The 19,845-nt window shown below is 45.6% G+C and overlaps 1 long non-coding RNA gene across 1 annotated transcript; it reads left to right on the top strand.

Annotated features, from left to right (window-relative positions):
• The first annotated feature begins 13,578 nt into the window (after positions 1-13,578).
• On the top strand, positions 13,579-18,907 carry LOC119436516 (uncharacterized). The gene is made up of 3 exons (XR_005189066.2): positions 13,579-13,736; positions 14,538-14,658; positions 15,814-18,907. It is a non-coding gene; the product is annotated as an uncharacterized LOC119436516 (long non-coding RNA).
• The last annotated feature ends 938 nt before the right edge of the window (positions 18,908-19,845 follow it).

The raw sequence follows: 19,845 nt of genomic DNA, 5'->3' as shown, positions 1-19,845 counted from the left end.
GCCCAAAACTTCACAGATCTCAAAGCCTTGACAAACACTGTGACAGTTTTTTTCCATATGCAGCCATGATTCGCTGTAAGTTACCAAGCCAAACCGAAGCGCCCAGGAATGAAATTGGGATAGTAGCACCGGTTTCATGAATTATGTCAGCGCGAAGTGACGAGAACAAAGGGTGGGTAAGGGGGGGGGGGGGGGTGCGGAAAAAATTTCGGGGGGGGGGTTGACCCCCCCCCCCCCCCCTGGCTACGCCCCTGCACGGGTGCGATCTTTACACGGATTTACACGGTAAGAAACTTCCTTCGTGTAATTGTCTTCTACCTCTCTATCACTAATACTGCTTCGCCTTCCCGGCCAAACTGCACAATTTTTTTTAGTACTTTGAGTCCGAGTATAAGCGCTGCTGCGCATGACTTCTAGACTTCTATTTATTCTGATTTCGAGTGAATCTGGCTTGGTATCATTTCTGTTACTGAGTGAATTCCAGATACAAGGTTTTTCAGCGAATACTTTCAAAAATTTTTAGAGGTTTCCTGTGGCAGATAGCACAATTCTAGTTCACGAGCTCGTCTACTCGAAGAGGCGTACATTACTTGCAAAAAATTGAAATGCATAATCGACTAATTAACAAAATTGCCCAATTAAGTTTTTAGCTAATTACCTTATGGCCCATGTTGCAATTTACAAATTCTAGCCTTGGAGTTCGGATCCACTTGGAACTAATTCTCAGGCTGACACCAGTGTCGATATATTAATTCTCTAACTTTGCGGAGAAATGCATTGGCGTGCCAGTCACTTTCTTAACAAAATGTCGTTTTATGCATACAAGCACAAAAGTATGAATAGATATATAAATTATGGGGTTTTACGTGCCAAAACCACGATCTGATTATGAGGCACGCTGTAGTGGAGGACTCTGGAATATTTTATACCAACTGGGGTTCTTTAACGTGCACCTAGATCCAAGTATGCGGGTGTTCTAGCATTTCGCCTCCATCGATATGCAGCCGCCGTGGCCGTGATTTGATCCCGCGACCTCATGCTTAGCAGTCCAACACCATAGACACTAAGCAACCACGGCGAGTAAGCACAAACGTGACATTTCTGCGCAGTGTTCGGGAATTAATATCTTGAAACTGGTGCCATCCTGATAATTAGTCCCTAGTGCATCCGCCTTGCGAACTCCACGGCTAGAATTTGTAAGTTGCAACATGGGCCATAAGTTACTTATGTTAAAAACCTAATTGGTGAATTTTTGTTAATTAGTCGATTATGCATTTCAATTTTTTGTGCAAGTAATGTCCACCTCTTCGAGTAGACCAGCTCATTAACTAGAATTGTGCTATCTGCCACAGGCAACCTTTACAGATTTTTTTTAAGTGTTTGCTGAAACATCCCATATTTATGGTCTCTGAATGCAAGAGGCAATATTTTCATCCCTAATGCGCAAATCTTGTAAATAATTAGAATAGCGTTTTTTTGTCACCAGTCGTTAACATTGCCTACTGGAAAGCGAATCAATATTGAGGCTATACATACCACTCACGTGCTTTTCACACACCGTTGATAGAAGACTTTGCCGAAGGGGTCACTGAAGTCTGCAGGTAATTTTCAGGGTCAAAAAAGCAAACAAAGTAATTTGAAGTGAGGTGAACATACATCAACATATTCATTTTCTAGGCATAGACTATTCATTTAGTTGGCTACCTCTTTCTCTTTAAAACATATAATAAACTTTGTCTTGTGTATATATATTTAAATATATTGTGTCTGTGCATGGTGTTCTCAGCGGAAATTAAAAAAAAACTTTGAAGTGAGGAAACACGGATGAGGTAGCCGCCGCTGGTGCTTCTAACGCGCTTGTCCTCCTATTGTCAGGATTTGCCGAAATAAATCGAAAGTATAAATTAAAAGCCGTGTACGTCCGCGCCAACAATGATGCCGTAAGGCTTTTAGCCACAACAAAAGTGAAAAGGTAGATGGCCGCAAAAGAATCCTCAAATTATGTGGGTAACAGAACTCCGGTAATGAAACTTTAAGGGCGGGGCTACGCAAGTGAAAAATTAGAGGTTACGGATCGCCCGGGGGAAGGGGGGGGGGGTCTCTGGGAAAAAAAAAACTCCGGAGGGGGGCTCGAGCCCCGGAGCCCCCCCCCCCCCCCCCTCCCGTAGTCGGCGCCTATGAAGCAAGGTGTCACGCGCGCACAAGCAAACATGAACGCATCTCACTCGATGACTGCGGAAACTCGCCGTCAAAACGCTGGAGTGAGTAAGCGCTGAACCAGCAGCGAGCGAATTGACCGTCGTGCTGGCACTCACATCAACGGGAACTAAGCCGCGAAAACACAGCGTAGAGAGGACTCTGAGTCTCTGTCCCCACCGCAGATGGCCTGCAAGATACAGCGGCCCAGGTGCGTGGGCGGGCGCGCGCGGCGTAGAAGCCCCCCGCTCTTTACCCTCCCCCTGGAGCCTTGCAGCCCCGGCTGCGAGCGCGGCCGCTCGGGCCTCCCCGGAGTAGAACGCCCCCTCCCCCCCCCCCCCCCATTTCCCTACCCTCCATCCGGAGCGTTGCGCGCGTCTGGAAGACGGCGTGCTTCCTCCCCGCTTCTTTCCCTTTCGTGCGCGAGATGGAGCCATCGCCTGCTAACCCTTAAACTAACCCTCGCGCGCTTTCATTCGCACATACAGCATATGGAGCGCGGCGACGATTTTATCGCCCTTGGACTTTATACGGAACCTCACGGCGACGGTGACGGCAGAAATGCGCCTGGAGTGTCCATATAATTGCGCAATAAATGTGATTGACCCAGCCCCAGTATAGCATTGTTTTGTGATACTTTATTAGCAGTCCTTTCTACGCTACCTGCTTAACCTGTACTATATGTCATGTTTAAGTATGAAAGAAAGGCTACAGCTAAACAGTGCAAATTGCCAAACTTGCTTTTAGTTTACTATAAAACACGATGTCACATTTTTTTTTCTATATAGCCCATCATTTACCTGCAGAACGGTAAACTGTTTTAAACTGATTACATTTTGCAGAAAGGTTCCCAAAGACTTGTTTGACAAGTTGATTAGGGCCTTTTTAGCCACGAAACACCATATATTAATTTGAAGGCACTTCTCTGTCTGACTCTGCTCTGCATGTTGCTAATGGAGGTTCCAATTTGCAAATTCTCATTTTCTCCCTCGCTTTTTTCCCTTTTTGCAGATTTTGCTTGCCTGTGTCTACAAGAACCTTCGCGCGTGACCTACCAAGGCTGCCTTGCTCAGGCTGCGGTAGCAGCAATCATCTTCAAGATCCGTGCATGACCACCTTTGCTGCTATTTGTCACACTTGTTAATTACACGTTCTGCATTTTTTAAAATTTATTGCGCTATAAGGTATGACTATGTCACATAGTGTGAAGTAGATGTCTTGCAACATTTTAGCTTGAAACCCTAGCTGTTTTATGCACTGCGCTGCACCGCATGAAATGTTCATCGTATAGTGTGTGTAAAAAAAAAAAAAAAGCCTGTTCTGATTTGTCTTTCAGTTCCGGTAACACGCGATACACAAGGAATTCACTAATGTATGGTATGCCGAAGAACTGGCCATTATTTCTGCGTGATGCTCGGCAAGCATCTGGCGTACTTAACAAGGTGCACCCACAAAGTAAGTTACAATTTACTTTTGAATGAGGCACGGACATCAGAAAACAAGGTATTTATATTGCCGGATAGAGGGTAAGCAGTGTTTTTTTTTTTCTTTTCTTTTATAGATGTCAATCATCCTGTATGTTTTAGGAATTCATTGTAGCACAGCATTCTGTTTCGTATACAATTGTGTCATGCTATCCCGCTGGCTGTAACTGAAAACAGGATATAATTTCTACCTGAACCGCAGCATCGCTGACAAAATAATTCCCTACGTACTAGAAACTATTTCAGCTCGCAGGAGACCCAGCCGGGCAAAATTTTGTCAACAATGATGTTTCATGCAGAGGTGACATCCTTGTTTCAGTCGATGGGGGCCCTTTGGAATGGCATCGGCATACAATACACGTCTTGTTTTACTTACATAATAAGTGTGACAGACGGCATTCAATTGCTCGGTCTAAGTAAAATGCACTAGTCGACTAATCGGGCTCTGCTACACTATTCCCATGGTTCACATCTGGAAAAACTACCTGTGCATCACTCTATCCGACAATATATATATTTTGCTGATGTCCGTGCCTCGTTTAAAATAAATTGCAACTGTCGACAAACCTCGCGTTACTGTAGCCCCTGCCACAAAAATTTGAGGGAATGTCTTCTTGTTCTTGTCAAGATGTCGGTTAGCCAATTTTTAGCGTAACGTTAGCACGGCTTACTGAAGTACTTTTAGACGTCTACGACTACAAAATGTATTGATCAAGAAAGCTGTCTACTAGACTTTTGAATTAGGATCCGTTCAAGATATATTCTAGACGTCAAATAGCTGCTTTCGTGTTTCGTGGGTATGATCTTTAACGAAGAGACGAGTAAAGACATCAATTCAACAGGAAGTCATACTCATAATCAAGCAATATAAATACTTGAGTATAAGTAAGTTTTTCTTCTTTCTTCAACCTCCGGGTTCTTCTTTCTTGGTGTTTAGTTTGTCGTCGTATTCGTTGTCGGCTTTTCTTAAGCCACTGCACTGTTCTCGCGCTTCAGTATTCAGGGACTCAAAATTGTGGATGTCAATAATTAGAATTGAATTTAATTGCAGACAGACAGAGGAAAGCGAGTACCCATTAATGAATGCGGCTGAGCAAAGGCCTCGGGGCAGTCCGTCGCCCCAATCGGGCACTTGGGAGATCGGTCCGTAGTCTCTCAAGTCTCATATCACACTGCCCGCTCAGCCACGCACATTCTCACCCCCAGCCATAGGACCATGTGTCCGGGCTCCATAACTCACACTGGCGGTGGGCGCCACTCGCACAGCTGCCCGCGCCGTCTCGCCCCCGGCGACCCAAACAATCTCCCAAAACTCCCTTCTCCAGATGCCGCTAGCGGCGCTCCGTGCGATTTATGGCGCGAGCAAGACCCAGTGTGCGAGAAACCCTGCCGCTCCCGTTTTCGCCGAACCGCGACCCGCCGCCGCCGCTTTGCAGGAGTTCTCGGGAAGCGACTCGGGTGCAAGGAAGGAGCACAACATTGCAAGGCAACAAATACACAGACACAATCGACAGAACACGAGTGACCACACAGTGACGCTCGCACAACCACTTTTATGTAACACGTATTGAGCAACAGAAAGCTGTATCGGTAGTTTTTCATGTTACTCAACAATGTTCTGATTGACACCTTTCATCTAATAATAATATTTGAGAAGTTGAGTAATTAATTAAGACTAATTATCTAATTAGGCGGAATGAAAAAAAAATAATTTGAGTCTCCAAGCGACGGCAAACAGCATTACCTTGGTTCTGACCAGCTACGTACATTTGCATATTTCAAAAGCTTGGCCCAAGTTAACTTAAACACCCTGTATATGTGGTTGCTTGCTTCGAAATAAAGTACTGTTGTAAGTCTGCGCTCGTGTGTCTTAGCCTCTTCTCTGTCCTCGTCTTGTGCGTGTCAAATTCTTTCATGGAAAATTAGTTAGGTTCATGCAGTAGGTGAGTTAACATTAATTTACACAAAAACTTATTTTTTTCTTTCATTAGTTTACACAGCAGCCATAAGCGACATGTACGGAAACAGCAGGGAGTAATCAGTCACGGTCGGGCCACGCACCACAAGCTATACCTGCACATGGTCTGCAAATGAGTTTTTTTTTTTTTTTTTGTAGTAAGCAGATCTTTCGGTTTCTTATTTATTGTTTCTGTTCTCTACGGAGAAACAACCCACGAAACACACAAGCAGCTATTTGATGTCTAAAAGACGTCATGAACGGATAATTCAAAAGTGTAATAGCTGTCCTGGTCAAGACATTTTCTAGCCGTGGACGTCTATAGGTACTTCAGTAAGCTCTGCTAACGTTATGCTAAAAGTTGGCTAATAAACATCTCGACAAGAACAACTTCAAGAATTGTATTAGACGTTCCCAAAATTCTGTAATAATGGCTTCGGAAACATTATGCAGGCTTTTATAAAACATCTTGACAAGAACAAGTTAAGAATTTTATTAGATGTTCCCAGAATTCTGTTATAATTAAATCATTACAGAATTCTGGGGACATTAAGAAAATTCTTAATTAAGCTATAAAAGCCTGCATATTGTTTCCGAAGTCATAACGTATAATGGCTTCAGAAACAATATGGAGGCTTTTATAGCTGTCTTTAAAGCAGCATTTATAGATTGTCATCCTACAGTGATGTGGTAAGCAAAATTAATAGCCACTTCTTCAGCATATCCTGCACCCGTATGCTAGCTACGTAGTACATATGTTACTATGTAGAACTGAAAAATAAATTGAAGCATTACATTACATTATAACTTGCATAAAATTGTTTAACATATATCAAATATGCAATACACATACAAAGCAAATGAGCATAACATGCAGAAAAAAATTACCTGACCTTGTGAGAAAGCGGCTTTATTGACTAATAAATTAAAGGACATGCAGAATTATTTTACAAAATTTTTTAATGCAATAGAAAAGGTGACCACAGAAAATAAGACGTAGCTGCAGTAACCACAGCAATCCGGGTCCCTTCCCTCTTGGATACCACTGGCTGCCCACAGAAGTTCGCTCTGTAATACAACAGTGAAAAAAAAAAGTGAGTAAGCCACACTTGATTTACAATAAAGATGTGCGATTCGGTATTTAATATAGCAACATATGTGCCGTTGTTTTACCGCGGTCACATTTACTTTATAAATTTAAGCAATACTTTCTCTCAAATTCTCATGCTGTACGATGACGTTCAGAATTATGTTGCAGATATGATATGAAAAAGCTACTGTAGAAACTGGCAAACTGGCAAATGGTTTGATACACACACGACTTGCAGTAGGTCATTACCAGTTAGATGGTTTGCAAACAAATCTCTTACAAGAGTATGCTACTTTTATTTAAGTAGTGGTGTTGGTGAGTTGTAGCAACAGGTGGGCTTGTTGCTACAACTCAAGGCCGGCAATTGCTCCTTCCGAGTGTCTCTTACAATATCCCTGCGGTATTGTACCACATGTCAATAAAACCATTCTCTTCCTAAAGGGACCCTAAACACTTTTAACTAATCATAGAATGGCCTCACTATATTAAAGGACGTCGTCTCACGAATCTCATGCCGCAAAAAGTTTTCCAATCCTCCAACTATAAGTGAAGTTAGCACACCAATGCAAGACTATTTTCCTGCCTGCTAGCGTGCTGGAAGCTACACAGAGGAGAAGCCAAGAGAGCAAAGTCCCGGTATACTACGCAATGCAGCACGCTGCTGCCATCAAAGGCCACACGCAGCTAGAATTTCTGTAATCATTCAACCAATTATGTGAAACTCCGGCTTTACCTCCCAGATCACAAAAGAACGTTCTGCTACATACCGTGCATGCAAATATATTCGAGTCTAAACTTTGCGCGGGCATGGGTACGCCAAAACAAAAGTGGCGTGCAAGTTGTAGCAGGGCCGCGATTTTGTAGCGATGCCTTATGACTTATTTTAGAATAGTCTTATCATCCACCGCTCACGGCCGGCTGATCCCGTTGATAACGCGAGCGGACCGTCGTTCTGACCACTGACAAAGCGCGATAAGCGCGAAAAGGCATTATTACTTTAAAGGCATCGCTACAAAATACCGGCCCAGGTAAACGTATACGTACCGTAAGGAACTGCACCGTATCTGCAGGCGCTGGTCAAGACTTGAACGTGAGCAAAATACTTGGGAAGAGAAGCATGAGCACTGGCGAGCGAACGCTTGCGAGCATGAGCACGGCCCTTTGAATCGCTCGCGGAAACTTCAGCGAGCCCCCCTGGTGCGGTCCAAGACATGTGGTCCAAAAGCAGATAGCAGTTCGCTCAAACGGAGTAGTAAGTGGTTCGTATGGAAATGGAAAGGTTGGCGCTATCTTCTGCAGCCCTTGAGGGAGCACGGCTCAGCGCACGTTTGCGACTGCGCGCGGCCAGATCTGTTGGTGACGATAGCTGGTATCGCAATTCCGGCTTCTTCACCGCTTGTTCACGCAAAGGGAAAGGAAGGCACGGCTCTGATAATAATGACGCTGAACGGGCGCGCACGTGTGCGCCCGGCCGTTTTCTTTTTTCTTAACTTTGACCATAGAGAAAGAAATTCCTTTCTCTATGCTTTGACTGTCGTGACAGACTCATCGAGTGAAAAAATCGGAAAGGAATCAAATAACCCCTCAGGCTTTTTCTGCTTGTTCACCCAAAGGGGGAAAGCAGCGAAAGGCTATATGATGCGACGTTAACGGATTGCATATATGGCTTGTTAAAGTCGCACGGAATGTAACGCTGCGCGTCGGGCAAGCGCACTTTAAATCTTTTTCACTTTCACGCGCACGCCCAAGCATGCCGCACATTTTCGGACAAAAACATCTAAAAAAGTTCTTAAGTTATACGCTGTCAAGGCGTTCACCAAAGAATACTCCGGTGACGCCAGAGATGGGCTGTTACCACAGCTGAAACAAAATAGCATATTTAGGTAACTGTACTTCCTGCTACACAATGTTTCCAAGAACATCTGTTTAACGTCTTCGCGTAGACCAAGACGTCTATAGCCGTTTGTAGCGGTTCCGAGTTTTCAAGACGTTTTGTGTTTCGTGGGAATGGGCTAACTACTGCAATAACCATGGTTAAGCGAAGCAGCAGTCACGTTAAGCAAACCTTGAACGTAAAATAGTTAACAGTAACGGATAAGTAGCGGGAAAGTTCACCACAGATTCATAGTGCATGCTCGCGATCAAGTGCAAAGCTTGATTTTAGGTTCGCTTGCTCTCTGGACTGAAAAGAGCGTGCAGAGTTTGCGCCTTCGCCGAACGAAAATGTGTTGAGGAAATAACGAAAAAGCGCGCGCTGGCTGCGCATTTATGCGCACGCACAGCGGCAACAGCTCATCGAGCAAGTCGGTGCGCTGGTGCGGGCCATGTTTAACGTGCCAAACTGAGCAGGTAGTAAATGTTAGGCAATCCTGGCGAGGCCAGCGTGGCGTATCCAACTTCGCCGGCCGCTGTCTCGCACGCTCGAAATGCCGGAATATCTATCCGCGCCTTAACAGTGAATCAAAGCAGCAGAAACGTGGGCCGCGATTTTGTAGCGATGCCTTACGACTTATTCTGCACTATAGTCTTATCATCCACCGCTCACGGCCGGCTGATCCCGTTGATAACGTGAGCGGACTGTCGCTCTGACCACTGACAAAGCGCGATAAGCGCGAAAAGGCATTATTACCGGAAAGGCATCGCTGCAAAATACCGGCCGTGCTTGTACTTTTCCGATAATCAGTGCACGAGTACTTCGGTTCCACGACCAATGGGTTAAAGAATACATCAGTGATTTTCATCAGAATCTCGTGCGGGTCCGCTGTCATGCCAGAGGTTAGCACAGACATGGCGATCACCTCAGCTTCATTATCCACTGTGCCTCTCTTAAATTGGCTAAAATGATGTAATCGGCGTCATCTACCCGCTTCCTTCCACAAAACAGCGAAAACCGGCATCACACTGCACGAAAATCATCAGAGTGGTTGTGGGGACGCGGGGACCACGCGGGGACCTCGGTGCATCTAAAGTCCCTAGAGTACCTCTTACCACACCCAACACGGCGGCAAAGATGACATACCACGCGATATCCGAACTAAACTCACAGTTCCACCGATACCCAAGAACATGCACCCCGAACACAACGGGGGAGACGCGTCAGTAGAGCCAAAGCCATGACTAAGATTTTTGGTCACAACGAGGAAGCGGTCTTTGTCGATGCAGCACGCTATCGGGACCGTCACCGCTTCGTAGCTGCGGACGTAGACTACATACACCAATGCAAAACAAGCACATCAATCGTCACAAGACACGTAGAAACGGCGGAGGAAATGGCTATCGCGCTGGCGATAGCTCACACCAATGCCTCGTATATATCATCAGCGACTCGCAAACGGCCGTGCGAAACTACGCCAATGGCAGAATCTCCCCTGAGGCATTGCCGATCCTTTATACAGGCAAAACTTATGAGGCAGATAGAGAGAGAGAGAATAAACATCTTTAATGTGTAAATGCAGCTTTGGAGAGGCGTCCTCGTTCCAGAATGCCTTGAGCTCGGGGCCGCGTCCTGGGCCCTCGCAATCAGCCGTTGCTGATCTTCGAGATCGGAGCTGGCCAAGGCTCTCTCCCAAAGCTCGTTGGTGTGGTAAGGGTTCGGAGGATTGAGTGGTGCCTCTCTGCAGCCCCCTACTTTGTGCCTGAGGGACCCGGGCTCTGCGCAGAAGCGGCATTGCGGAGAGAATGGTGTAGGGGCTATGAGGTGGTTTCTGGTTGGGTGGGGGAATGTGTTAACCTGTAGATCTCGGAGGAATCGCTCCTGCTCTCTAGGTAGTGACTTGTGTGGGGGTGCATATGTTCTGCGGGTTAGCTTGTAGTGTTGTGTGATGTCTTGGTATGAGACTAGAGGGTGCATGCGCTCGGGTTCAGATTCCTCGGCGTCGGTTATGAGGCAGACAAATGCGTACAAATCCTCTGTATCCCAGCCCACACACCTCTAGATCAATCGGAGTTCAGTCCAAACGAGGTGGCGCGCAACGTGGTTCGAGGTCTCACGTTCCGAACCGCGTTCGAAGAAGCAGCCACCCTAACGGATGTACTTCTCCGCGGCGGTGTGGGAGTGGGACGATCGGCTCACTAAATTCTGTGACATTACTCAACATTATCGAATGCAAAGGCGGGAGTATCCACCGCCTCACCCCAAGCTCAATCGGGCCCAGTCCGTTCAATGGCGGTAGCTACAAACACGAACATACACGAACCCCGTCATCATGAACCATATGTATACCCCAAATTATATAGAACCAATCTATGCCAGTATTGTGACACCAGAACCACACTAGATCACAAGCTATGGGCATGTCCAGCATTAATCAGCAATACTGGGGTCGCGGCCTCCAATGAGGGCCTTCGAGCGCGTTGGCGGACTGCGCTGCTCAGTTCAGGCCTAGACCAGCAACTTTGGGCGATCCAGCAGGCCGAGGAAGCTGCCGGGAGGCGCAATTCATTTTCCAGGGCATCTGGGCAGGTCACTCTAGCTGGGCCCTCGGACTGTGGCGCCGCGGCACGGGAGAACGTGAACCATGGCGGCGCCTCGGATCTGTTTGTGCCCCGGTGGCCGCGCTGCCGGGCGCTGGCGCGAAGCGGCGGTCGTTCATCAAAACAGTGATGCGTTTATTTAGGAATAGCCCAAGGACGGGAAAAGGCAGACCACTGTCACCTACCTGACTTGTAGGCACAACTGTGGCTGCTGTTAAGGGATTGATGCTATTCCTAAATAGACGCATCACTGTTTTGATGATCCAAATATAATCTCCCTATCAGGGAGGAAGCAGTCTACCTGACTGGAGCAGTATTTTTTTTTGATTTGGGGTGTTGCTATGCTGCGCTCCGCAACACCCCAACGACCGCCGATTCGCGTCGGCGCCCGGCACCGTGGCTTCCGCCACGGCACCGGGGTTCAACCGACCGCGCTGGCAAGCAGAGAGGGAAAAAAAGAAAAGCGTGATATCAAAAAAAAATTATAGCGAAGGCGGAATTCGAACACGCGTACGCCTGGTCTCAATGCGAGCGTCGTAACCACTAGGCCACACAAGCACTTTTTTGTTTTTTTTTCATGGTATTTAATACATTAACATGTCATCCAGTAAAACATTCACTAATTGTGCATAGTCATAGAATGGTGGGTACAATGAGTCACACACAGAAAAACAGAAGAGTCACTGTTCCGCTTTAAAAGGGTGGTAAGGCTAAGCACCTCACCAAAATGGGTTACCAGTCCGGTTGAACATCAAGTCCATCATAAACATGCTTTAGGTGCACAGTCATCTGGATGAAATTTACTCTTGTGGGTACAACCGGTTCGGCGTTATCATTCGCGTCTTCCACAGACTGTGCGTTCCCATGAGAAAGAACACGTCGAAATGTACACTGTCATCAGGGGTCAGCAGCAGATATCGCACTCTATGGGGGTTGATTTCAAAGTCTTTCTTTAGACTCCGTTGGAGGACGTCCCAAAAGCGCGCGGGGGACGCGCGCTATCACGGAGAGCGAACGCACGGCGGAAAGCAAACGCGACCGTCGCGCGAAAAGCCGTGGGGGTATGGGAGGGAGGGAGGCGGGGCGATGCTGTGCTGCGGCACCAAATGCTTATCTTGCAACAGGCCGCAAGGGGAACTGGCCACTCAATCTCCCACGCGAAGGCAAGAAAGCGGGAAGGCAGCGCGGGAGGGAGGGGGGGGGGGCGGCAGCTTCTACTCTGCTAACAACAGCGCTTGTACTTTGCCCCGCTGTGGCGGTCGCCCGCACCGTCCCTTAAAAGCGATCTCCACACGGCTCTGACCTTTGTATGCGCCGTGCATTCGCCGCTCAGTTTCCGTTGAAGCGATAGACCGCACGAACCTTCGCCCGCTGCGGCGGCTGCGCTAGCTGTCAGCGTTTTGACAGTCGTTGTCTGCGGTCATTCAGTGTGATCTATTCATGTTTGCTTGTGCGCGCTTACACCACGCGTGTTAATTCAGTTAGTAAGCGAATGTGTCCAAGTTTATGCAGCCGATAAAACTACTATCCCTACTCCGAACAGCTCTCTACTAATTTGCTATCGCAGTTGATGCTTCGCTTTTCCGGCGAAGCTGCGACATTTTTTTATATAAGCGTTCGGCCGTCTTTCGACAATGCCGTTAACGAGTTTTGAAGTTTTGAGCATTACAGTCACTTGGTGGATTTTCGAAGAAGAGTTAAAATTTTGTCAGGATTAGTTCGTGGTAAAAAAAAAATGCATGGCGAAGAGAGCTACGCTCAAAATCTAACTCGTCTTTAACTCGTGTACAGCGTCGCGTCGCTAGCGCGTTGGAGATGCGTTTGAAGAACGCTGGCATTCTTTCTGCCGACGATCAACCGTGCATGCTGTGTTCGTCACTGCCGAATAGTTTCGCCAGAAGCTCGCTTATGGGCACAAATTCGTCCAAATAAAGGCTACTGTTTTCCCAAGTCACCTCCTGTCTTTGCCTACTGACAAATACCGTCACTTCAACGCGACAATATGTAGCATGAATGTCGTCTGGTGAAGCAAAGGTCACGGCAGGCAAGGGCGGGCGTGCGTCGTCTGCTCGATGGCGCGGCGACGCGCCGCCGCCGCCGCCGCAGGTGTGTTGCAAGCGTTCGCCGCGAGAGGCTCTAGTAATTGTACTAAGTGGAGAGGAGAAAAACGGAAAGGATAAGGCAGCGCTTCTCCGGCTCACGTCCCAGGCATAGTGCTCCCTCAAGGGCTGCAGAAGATAACCTGAACGTCGCCCCCGAGGGCTCCGATGTCGCTGCGCATGCGTGAGCTGAGAGAAGGTGAGAAAGGAGAACAACTCTTCTTTGCCGGATGTGACGTCACATTATTGTTTGTTTTTTGCTTTTTGAAATAGCTACTCTCGAACTCAGACACTATGGTTCGCGCCTCGTTCGCGCGCGCATTGTGAGCATTCAAGTTTCGTTTTTTGCACTTGCTTAGTAGCTGAAATTGCGGACATTGCAGGGTTGGGCTTGATGACATTTGTTGCTCAGCTGCCGCGACACATTTGGAGCAAAGGTGAGTGTCGTGCGATTGCCCGTTCTCTAGCTGACACTTGTAAAAACAACCGGTTGCGCATTTGGCGGAAGCGTTCACGCGCCGGAAAATGCATGCACTCAACTAGCTCTATCGGTGAATGCCGTCCTTTGGTATATATCTCGTGCGTAGGTCTTTGTTTCTCCATCTCTATGGGATGACTACGCTATGCGTCTCTTATTTACCCATGCAATTCAATTACCTTGCTGCTGCATTCAATTACCTTGCTCACTGCTTGCGCTGACCGCGGTAGGTGCGTCAGAGGCTTTCATTTGTTGCAGTGAGATAAAGAAAGCGTATTTCTTTCACTTACAGCTTCTTAGCAACTCTTTTGAGAGCCGTAGAGTTAAATCGTGCAATGTGTACGTTGTGAGCAAGCTGTTAACCAAACCCGCTTTACTGCTGCTGTCGCTTTTACGGGCACCTTCAAAATTAAACATATATGAGTGTATGAATTCAGCTCACCTTTCTATACACATCCGTTGCTTTCGTTGTTCGTAGATCATGTGCGTACCTTTGCAACCGTAATCGACATTGTAAAAACAGCAGGAAGGCAGATGACACAAATACTGTGTCCGTCTTAATTGTTGTCTGTGCTGTTTTTATAATGTAAACAACTCCACACACTTGCTGTTTACACCAAAACAATCTTGATATTTTTCTTTTTTCTTGTAGGAGGATTTGCTTCTAACTGCGGCAGTGACGTTGTGTATTGTCCTCAGGAACGCTTGCGGTGTGCACATTTGTCTAATTTGTTTCACTGTGCTGCTGCTGTCTTTACAGCTTCTGCTTATTTCCTTTGGCCGCACCTTATATTTGTTGTCTTTGTCAACATCTGACCTGTTTCTGCCTTGTTGAAAGCAAGTGGCCACAAGTACTGCTTAGTTTGCTCAGTCTAAACCTGGTATGTATATCTATTTGCTAAGGGCATGCTTCTGCTCCTTTAAAGGTTGCTTTAACTAATAGTGGTTTGAGTCATTGTGTATGACACCAGATAATTATTGTTCTAAAATGGTGGCAAAGCTTGTCCGTGCACAGATTTAAAGTATGGAGATGCTAAACATTAAAATGTTCCAAGTTGCCACAAAGTATTACACGCATTTAAATTTGCTTCGAGGTGTCTTGAGACAATGAATTGTAGAGAAAGAATTCTATTGTGAGTTGCCAATGCTTGTCGTGAGCTCTAGCCCATTTTTCTATGCAGCCACTGTTGCTTCGTTGTCTGTGCTTGTTACTAACAAGAAATTGAGCTCCGTGGTTCCCCTGATTTTTGTAGCTCATAAAATGCAAATGTCTCGACATTGGCAGCCTTAGTGCCTCAATGTAGAACACGAGTGTTCATTGGCCAGTTGCCTGCTTTTAAGATAATGTTGTATTTAATGTCAGGGATTTAAAGGATACTTCACATCTGCCATCATGGCTGTTAGTTCTGCTGCCTAGCACTTCCAGGACAAAGTTTGGTACACATGTGAAACTATCCAAGAAAATGGACATTGGGACAACTGCTGACGTAGCTCACTTGGTAGAGCATCGCAAGCGCAAAGCAGAAAATGTTGGTTAAACTCCAACCGGCAGCAAGTTGTCTCTTAATGCAAAGCATTATCATGATCTATTTTCGAATTTCTTAGTACACCTGCCCAGGTAGCTTCATTAATAATTAGTAATGCTCCTGATGGTGGGTATTGAACGCGAGTCCCTAGTGCAGCAGCCCAATTATTTGCCCATTAGGCTGCAGATGCATGCATAGCTCGCCAGATTAACCGCACTGGTTCTCTCGTAGCAGCTAATGCTTTCAGGTGTTATGTGACACTCGCAGAGTTTGGGATTCACCCGTTTCAGCTCATATGCAACATATAAAGCAGGTGTTGTGTTTGCTTTGGTGACGCGTTGTGCGTGCAATTGTTTTTGGTTTCTCTATTTTGGTGTATTGTGCTTTGTATTCGATATGGTGCTGGGCATTACCTCAATCACAGCTTCGATGCTGTGCCCAAAGAAAAAAACATTTGTAAGCAGGTGCTCGAGTGACGTGAAGCTCACTCTCCCTCATTCTCTCTTGCAGGAAGTGCATCCAGTTTAGCGCCGTGTACATGTGTACGGACGCGTGCACGGACGTAACGCTGCTGCCCATCGCGAGTCGTAAGCGAAAAAAAAAGGCCGACTGAAAAAAAACAACAAGAAATAAGCTGCACGATCAACAGATTTTTGAAGAGACCGTTTCAACAGAGATATCTGAAGCAGATCGTTATTGGATATGAAGAAATGTGCAGTGGATAACAGCAAAACATGTGGTAACCGACTGACTGACGGTAGTAAGGCTCACAGCCTAAGTTTTTCACTATTTACACTGATAATGTAGCATGTATTTGCGCAATTAAATCACCTGCTATGCGCAGCAACCGCACTCAATTGAAGCCGCCAACGCAGCGATGCACCATTTGCTGTTTCAGGATCACGAAAAACAATGTATTCACCGAAGTACAGCGGCGGTTGACCTGTCGGCAAGCTGTTAATTCACATATGGCGAAAGCAAATGTCACGGAGTCCAAGCCCACGAAACTGCGCTCGCAAGAATATCGCGCACGCTTGGGCCTTTCCGACATGCACAATAGCGCACGCAGAGCGTGGTGCAGCCGACACCCGACATTCGTGACTGATCTACGTTCGAGAGTAGCTATTTCAAAAAGCAAACAAAAAAAAAAGAAACAATGTGACGTCGCATCCGGCAAAGGAGAGTTGTTCTACTTTCTCACCTTCTCTCAGCTCAGGCATGCGCAGCGACCACGGAGCCCTCGGGGGGCGACGTTCAGGTTATACGAACGTCCGTGAAAGCATTGCTTTCGAGCAAACCTTTTCAAATTAAGTTTTCGCTCATGTCCACGAGATAGCAAATTTCAGGGTTACATTAGCCGCTATATTTTCCAATTTCATGTCACCTAGCTACCTCAGGTTGCATTTACGCGCCGAGGCTTTTAACAAAAATAGTTGTCAGCTGAAGATCAAAGCGGTGTGCCACTATTTGGATGTTGTGATATTTGTGAAATTGATTATATTTTTCCCCTAGTCATGCTAAACTACTTACCGGTCACATGCTTGGACTTCTGAAGGAGCACTTGAAAGGTTTTCCTTCCAACCCAGTATTGTAACTGACGCCTGTCAGAGGTATGAGAGTGGTATTTGCCCTGCAGCACTGCCATGAGTTCAAGATCCAGATGTGTCTCATGTAATAACTGTGCTCGCCGACTGTCTCTATCTGTATGTCACTAGAAAGTACAAAGGATACATTTCTGAATTGTTGCAACATTTATTTTTCGTTAAATGCTCAAAATATTTTTTTCTTTTCCTGATCAATAAGGACTTGCACAGATTGCAGATTTGCATAGTTTGAAAAAAGTATTGCATAGTGGGCCTGTAGGTTTTTTTGAATTTATTGTTACCCTTCAGACTGGCCAAATATGTTGACAGCAACAGCGAATACCTCCTTGCTGTATTTGCATTTCCTTGGAATGTCTGTTCCGTGTTCTTCATAACAGTACATGGTGCCATTTAGTTTTCTACCGTGTCGAATTGTGCACTGACACTTTCAAGTGAGCAAGTGTAGGTTTGTATTGCAACGGAAATAACAACATGAGTGCTTCTTCAATTGCCTTCCATCACCGCCTTGCTAGTGCCTTCTTCAATGTGCAAGAATGGCTTGTAACAATATTGTTAAGTGTTTCATGTGAGGATATGGAATACAATAATTTTCTCTTTTTCTCTGAACATATTCAGCCGGAAAAACATGTTGACAGCTATGCCTTTTTCATGTTGGCCATAGCATTTTGTAGATAATGGTGTGACAGCTTGGGAAGTGTCTGAAGAGTATTGTTAGTTGGTGCATAATCATATTGTTGCTACTGGGAGGATCACAGGCACTTTTTTTTTCATACTATTAACATGTTTCCATTTTTCTTTTTGTGGCTCAATCAAGTAGACCTGGTCACTTTTTTAGTTTGTCATTTACTTTTGTTACACATCAGTATTATATACTATCAATTAAGTTGGGATATGAAGCCATTTGATGTTGCATTCATGGAGAATCCTGGCCAATCCCTCGTCATGGGTGTGCCATATTTCATAGGCAACACTCATTATATAGTCTCTCTTCTTGTGGTAAGAGTGTATCCCAAAGCCTGTTTTGGATGCTTGCAGAGCAGTTGAGATTTAGACATCAATGCCAGCTCACAAAGCACCTCATACGGTAATCAGCCAGCCGCCTCCGCAGATGGGGAATTCTGCAGTTTGCAATCGTACTGTTTCGGTTGTCCTTGGCAGAGATTTCAATTGTACACAGTGGGAATATATTGTAGGACCATATAAAAATAATGCGATGACAATGGCCATGTGGCTTAAATTATAGTAGATTACGACCAGCATTAGCTCAAGCGCTGCTAAAGGTGTGTGGTATGTAAAAATTAATAAAGTGCTGGTTTTAAATTAAAGTGCAGCCTAGCAGGTTTCGAGAACTTTTACTCTGGCAGAATGACAAAATAAAATTATTTGAAATCAGTGATGCCACGCTGATGAGGCTTGGGCATGAATATCCTCTAGCCAAATTCACAAGGATCTTGAATGAATTCTTCACTAGGCTCAACAGTTTTGTTGTTTCCCTATATTGTTTCTATAGGAACAGTGCACAACAAAAATGTTGCGGCTTCCTGTTGTCTTAACACCCTAGAATTGCCTTAGATCCATGGTTCTCAGCCATGGATGTGTCGGTGACCCCTTGTGGATTGGTGGAAGTGATGGGGACCACTTGCAATGACGGGAGAGGGGGGTATAAACTAACACAATATTAGGCGTGAAACAGGTGCCTTTTATTGCTACTTTGCAAAGAATGGTCAAACAAAAGTGCCACTTCAACTCAGTCTGGACAGCTTGTCAATACATGATGCAGTCACGCTTAAGCAGAGTCACATATCTGCAGCCACATTCAACCTGTTTCTGTATTTGCTTTTCAAGTATGCAAGCATGGAAAAAGCATGCTTGCATGCATATGATATAAAACTGCAACAAAAGCTTTACAGCCATCTTATGTAGAAGGGAAAACATTTCTGCAGTCCCCAACCAGAATGCCTCAAGACTTGCAGTGGCCACAAAAAAAAAAAAAAGAAAAACTTGGTTGCTTTTTTTGTTAGTGGGGGTTTTGCGGATCCCCCATTTGAGAACCACTGCCTTAGATGTAGAGCCATTTGATGTTCATCAATTAATATTTACACAGGATTTAGATGACGCCTTTAAAGACAAGTGTCCCTTATGCTTCCACGTAAAGAAGCACTGACATAGGAGTTTTGTGCTTAATTTTTTATATTAATCTGGTTGCACATGCCAGCTTTTAAGATCACACCAGCCGTTGAAAAGCTGGGTGTGCTTTGAGCGATTCTTAACGAATGCCAAGACCTGTTTCACTAAATTAAATATTCTTTTGGCCCTTCTCAAACATCTTAACTGAAATTAATTTAATTCTGGTGTTCTACAAGTCACAACTGTGGTTGCGGACTCCGGCTTAATTTTGATTGCCTGAGGTATTTTATAGTGCACCCAATCCACACATGCGTTCTTGTATTCGCCCCCATCTGAATGAGAATTGTGCTGCTGAGGTCGCCACGGCCAGGATCGAACCCGCAACCTCAGCAGCACAATGCTTCTCAGACATTTCTTTGCATTGAGCACAAAATGAGTCTGCTCTACAAACTTTTCTACTGGTACTTCTCAGGGAACATGGAGCATCACCCTCACCTTCCAAGTGGCTCCTCCCATCACACATCAAATGTGCACCAAGAAAGAAAGGCCAATGTTGTGGTGCAGAGAGGCCTTGACATGTTCGGCATTCAATAGCACAATAATGGCATGGCTTACTCACAAACTGGAGCATGCATCACTTGCTTCTGATCTACCATGCCATGTCGTGAAATCGTGGAGCCAAACTGCCTTTGGCATTTTTAAATGTTCGCATTAAGGATAATATATTTCTTGTGCACAGAAGCAATATAAAGTTTCATAGTGTAATTAACTGATTGACAGCTACACACGCATAAGAAAAAGATTGTGTCAG

Source organism: Dermacentor silvarum, chromosome 1 (genome assembly GCF_013339745.2).
Source record: "Dermacentor silvarum isolate Dsil-2018 chromosome 1, BIME_Dsil_1.4, whole genome shotgun sequence".
Taxonomy (NCBI): Eukaryota; Metazoa; Arthropoda; class Arachnida; order Ixodida; family Ixodidae; genus Dermacentor; species Dermacentor silvarum.
This window is presented reverse-complemented; position numbering and strand designations above follow the sequence as displayed.